Here is a 5,527-nt window from a genome sequence, read left to right on the forward strand (position 1 = left end):
TGTGCTGAGAGCAAGTGACTGTGGGTGTTCTTCTGGACTGGGCATAGATGTAACACACCTCGACTTAAAGCATCTTTAGTTGCCTGTGATAGAGTAGACCATGACAGGTAACTCGGTAAGGTAGAGTGGGTCTGAGACCCCAGCACTCCAGTACAAACCTAAGACAGTAAGTGCCTCCCTACTCTTTACTAGATTTCTAGACAGGAACAAGCGCTACATTTCCCACATTGGTCACATAACCCAGAACACAGTTCTCAATGTTAATGAGGTATCTAGAACGCCCTGAGAGTTTTTGACAATAACCTTCCCTTCCTGGACATTCTCCCCTGCAAAAGGTATTTAATCTCTGGTCCACCCTGAAAAGTTGGTATAAATTCATTTCTGTGATAAACAGTCAATAAATAGTATGGATAAACATGGAGTGTCTCTTCCATCAAAACTACTTTGGGGAGCATGGAGGCCTTTGCCTACAGAGCTACAGTCTACGTCTCGGGTAGAAGACCTCTCCAGGCTTCCAGACAACCACCTCTTTGCTTAGAACTTTCACAGATGAGCTAAACTGGAGGTCCTATTTTCCCAAGCCTCAGGCTAGTCACTGCCCTTAGCCCTGTGTTTCAGAAGTTCCCTAAAACCCAGAATCTGACAGCAGCAGTACAGGAGATGCAGTCATGCACTTTCTGAATTTCGCCTTCCCAGTGGTGTGTCCAAACCCAAACTTACCTGCAAAAGACCTGCACGAGATCAAGCCAATAATCAACTCCAACACTGATGGGGGTGAGCCTTCTGAGGTCCTACACTTAGTAAAAGAGGTATTGGCAATTGATGCCTACTGAGAAGAAAATCCTTTTTATCTCTGGAAGTGTGGCCTTAGTTGCTCGATCTCCAATGGATTGTCCCATACCTGTGTGCATATATATGAACAGATCAAATGGACTCATTGGGTCAATAAAAAACAAAGGGATATGAAGTTGGGAGAGAAATTTGTTGTGGGCTAATTAGAAGGAGTTGAGGGAAGGGACAGAGAGGTAGCTATGATCAAAGTACATTGTACCATTATGAATTTTTCAAAGAATAAATTAGAACATCCTTTTAAATGTCCTTATCTTAGAAGATCAGCAATGTGTTATAATCACTACAACTTTCAAGTCTTGACAAAAATTATGCATAAGTGCCTAAAAAGTAAAGCAAATTATGACAAATGTTGCCAATAGTTCAATCTAGGTGATGAACATCCATGGGGATCATTTCATTTATCTTCCAACATTTCTATGTAAAAAGTTGGAAAGCAAAATTTTAGAAGTCACTTGTTCCTCATACTAAGCAAGCATTTTCATTCTAAAGGAAATGTTTTTGTAATTTGCTTTGGGAACTATCATTGTGAATAATCATCCAATTAACATTTGACCATAATTTCCTGGCTCTTCTCATAAACACTCAGGTACTCCATAAAGAACAAAGTCCAATTTTTTTTGTTTTGTTTTGTTTTTAATTTTTATCGAATATTTTACTTATTTACATTTCAAATGTTATTCCTCTTCCTGGTTTCCCATCTGCAGACCCCCTATCCCAACCTCTATCTCCCTTGCTTCCATGAGGGTGCTCTCACCCACCCACCCACCCACTCCTTCCCACCTCACCATTCTGGCATTCCCCTACACTGAAGCATCAAGCCTTCACAGGACCAAGGGCTTTTCTTCCTATTGATGCCAGGCAAGGCCATCCTCTGCTACATATGCGGCTGGAGCCATGGGTCCATTGCTGTGTACCCTTGGGATGGTGGTTTAGTCCCTGGGAGCTCTGGAGGGAGAGGTCTGATTGGTTAATATTGTTCTTCCTATGAGGTTGCAAACCCCTTCAGTTCCTTCAGTTCTTCCCCTAATTTCTCCATTTGGGAAATGTCCAAGACTAACAGGAGACATTTCATTCTAATTACTATAATTAACCATTTTACAAGCTCTTCAACGTGGGACTTAAAAATTCTTCATGAGCCATATAACTGTAGCATGTAGTCAAACCCCACCTGTTAATTCTAATTTGGAAGCAAGTAAAGGAAGAGAATATTGTATGAGCTAATAATAAATTGTTACACATTAAGCTATATATTATTACCTTCAAATATGTATAGTAATGCAGAACATCTAGGATGTTTCTGGTAAAATTCAGCATTTGATAAAATTCAACTAACTAACTAGTAAGGAAAATTTAAAGCACCTAATTCAATGCAGATCCCAACGGGAATTAGATTTTTTTTTTATCTTCTTTTTTTTTTTTTATTAACTTGAGTATTTCTTATATACATTTTGAGTGTTATTCCCTTTCCCGGTTTCCAGACAAACATCCCCCTCCCCCCTCCACTTCCTTATGGGTGTTCCCCTCCCAACCCTCCCCCCATTGCCGCCCTCCCCCCATAGACTAGTTCACTGGGGGTTCAGTCTTAGCAGGACCCAGGGCTTCCCCTTCCACTGGTGCTCTTACTAGGATATTCATTGCTACCTATGGGGTCAGAGTCCAGGGTCAGTCCATGTATAGTCTTTAGGTAGTGGCTTAGTCCCTGGAAGCTCTGGTTGCTTGGCATTGTTGTACTTTTGGGGTCTTGAGCCCCTTCAAGCTCTTCCAGTTCTTTCTCTGATTCCTTCAATAGGGGACCTATTCTCAGTTCAGTGGTTTGCTGCTGGCATTCGCCTCTGTATTTGCTGTATTCTGGCTGTGTCTCTCAGGAGAGATCTACATCCGGCTCCTGTCGGTCTGCACTTCTTTGCTTCATCCATCTTGTCTAATTGGGTGGCTGTATATGTATGGGCCACATGTGGGGCAGGCTCCGAATGGGTGTTCCTTCAGTCTCTGTTTTAATCTTTGCCTCTCCCTTCCCTGCCAAGGGTATTCTTTTTCCTCATTTAAAGAAGGAGTGAAGCATTCACATTTTGATCATCTGTCTTGAGTTTCGTTTGTTCTAGGGATCTAGGGTAATTCAAGCATTTGGGCTAATAGCCACTTATCAATGAGTGCATACCATGTATGTCTTTCTGTGATTGGGTTAGCTCACTCAGGATGATATTTTCCAGTTCCAACCATTTGCCTACGAATTTCATAAACTCATTGTTTTTGATAGCTGAGTAATATTCCATTGTGTAGATGTACCACATTTTCTGTATCCATTCCTCTGTTGAAGGGCATCTGGGTTCTTTCCAGTTTCTGGCTATTATAAATAAGGCTGCGATGAACATAGTGGAGCACGTGTCTCTTTTATATGTTGAGGCATCTTTTGGGTATATGCCCAAGAGAGGTATAGCTGGATCCTCAGGCAGTTCAATGTCCAATTTTCTGAGGAACCTCCAGACTGATTTCCAGAATGGTTTTACCAGTCTGCAATCCCACCAACAATGGAGGAGTGTTCCTCTTTCTCCACATCCTCGCCAGCATCTGCTGTCACCTGAGTTTTTGATCTTAGCCATTCTCACTGGTGTGAGGTGAAATCTCAGGGTTGTTTTGATTTGCATTTCCCTTATCACTAAAGATGTTGAACATTTCTTTAGGTGTTTCTCAGCCATTCGGCATTCCTCAGCTGTGAATTCTTTGTTTACCTGTGAACCCCATTTTTAATAGGGTTATTTGTTTCCCTGCGGTCTAACTTCTTGAGTTCTTTGTATATTTTGGATATAAGGCCTCTATCTGTTGTAGGATTGGTAAAGATCTTTTGCCAATCTGTTGGTTGCCGTTTTGTCCTAACCACCGTGTCCTTTGCCTTACAGAAGCTTTGCAGTTTTATGAGATCCCATTTGTCGATTCTTGATCTTAGAGCATAAGCCATTGGTATTTTGTTCAGGAAATTTTTTCCAGTGCCCATGTGTTCCAGATGCTTCCCTAGTTTTTCTTCTATTAGTTTGAGTGTGTCTGGTTTGATGTGGAGGTCCTTGATCCACTTGGACTTAAGCTTTGTACAGGGTGATAAGGATGGATCGATCTGCAGTCTTCTACATGTTGCCCTCCAGTTGAACCAGCACCATTTGCTGAAAATGCTATCTTTTTTCCATTGGATGGTTTTGGCTCCTTTGTCAAAAATCAAGTGACCATAGGTGTGTGGGTTCATTTCTGGGTCTTCAATTCTATTCCATTGGTCTATCTGTCTGTCTCTGTACCAATACCATGCAGTTTTTATCACTATTGCTCTGTAATACTGCTTGAGTTCAGGGATAGTGATTCCCCCTGAAGTCCTTTTATTGTTGAGGATAGCTTTAGCTATCCTGGGTTTTTTGTTATTCCAGACGAATTTGCAAATTGTTCTGTCTAACTCTTTGAAGAATTGGATTGGTATTTTGATGGGGATTGCATTGAATCTGTAGATTGCTTTTGGTAAAATGGCCATTTTTACTATATTAATCCTGCCAATCCATGAGCATGGGAGATCTTTCCATCTTCTGAGGTCTTCTTCAATTTCTTTCCTCAGTGTCTTGAAGTTCTTATTGTACAGATCTTTTACTTGCTTGGTTAAAGTCACACCGAGGTATTTTATATTATTTGGGTCTATTATGAAGGGTGTCGTTTCCCTAATTTCTTTCTCGGCTTGTTTCTCTTTTGTATAGAGGAAGGCAACTGATTTATTTGAGTTAATTTTATACCCAGCCACTTTGCTGAAGTTGTTTATCAGCTTTAGTAGTTCTCTGGTGGAACTTTTGGGATCACTTAAATATACTATCATGTCATCTGCAAATAGTGATATTTTGACCTCTTCTTTTCCGATCTGTATCCCCTTGATCTCCTTTTGTTGTCTGATTGCTCTGGCTAGAACTTCAAGAACTATATTGAATAAGTAGGGAGAGAGTGGGCAGCCTTGTCTAGTCCCTGATTTTAGTGGGATTGCTTCAAGTTTCTCTCCATTTAGTTTAATGTTAGCAACTGGTTTGCTGTATATGGCTTTTACTATGTTAAGTATGGGCCTTGAATTCCTATTCTTTCCAGGACTTTTATCATGAAGGGTGTTGAATTTTGTCAAATGCTTTCTCAGAAAAATATGGAACGCTTCACGAATTTGCGTGTCATCCTTGCGCAGGGGCCATGCTAATCTTCTCTGTATCGTTCCAATTTTAGTATATGTGCTGCCGAAGCGAGCACAAAGTCCAATTTTTAAATCACGTTCAAAATACACAGAAATTTCCATCTAATTTATAAATTTCTGGTCTCATTTATCCTTACCAAATCTGATAATACATAATGATAACATGTTAAATCCCACAGTCATCTTAATCAAATACATTAGTTAAATTTGATGGAGCAGTTTTATTTTTACTTTTTGGAACCAAAAATCCCTGCACCCAACCCTCTATATTCTCACAGGCTATGTCTAAACAATAGTTAATAAATAGTTAAATGGTAAAAGACCAGGTTTACTTTAGAGGTAGAGTGGCCAGGTCTGCTCCTTCATAAGCTGTAAGAAACCCAACAGTTCAGTGGACAGATAGAGTAGCCAGAACTCTCCCTGGAAGTAGGATGTTGGAAGCTATAGAGATCAGGAATCAAATCTCAGTTATGC

General features: G+C 40.4%; 1 non-coding gene across 1 annotated transcript; it reads right to left on the bottom strand.

Annotated features, from left to right (window-relative positions):
• Positions 1-5,002: 5,002 nt before the first annotated feature.
• LOC120099553 (U6 spliceosomal RNA) lies at positions 5,003-5,109 on the bottom strand. Its single transcript, XR_015647162.1, has one exon. It is a non-coding gene; the product is annotated as a U6 spliceosomal RNA (small nuclear RNA).
• Between the last annotated feature and the right edge of the window lie 418 nt (positions 5,110-5,527).

Source organism: Rattus norvegicus, chromosome X (assembly GCF_021556685.1).
Source record: "Rattus norvegicus strain SHRSP/BbbUtx chromosome X, alternate assembly SHRSP_T2T, whole genome shotgun sequence".
Taxonomy (NCBI): domain Eukaryota; kingdom Metazoa; phylum Chordata; class Mammalia; order Rodentia; family Muridae; genus Rattus; species Rattus norvegicus.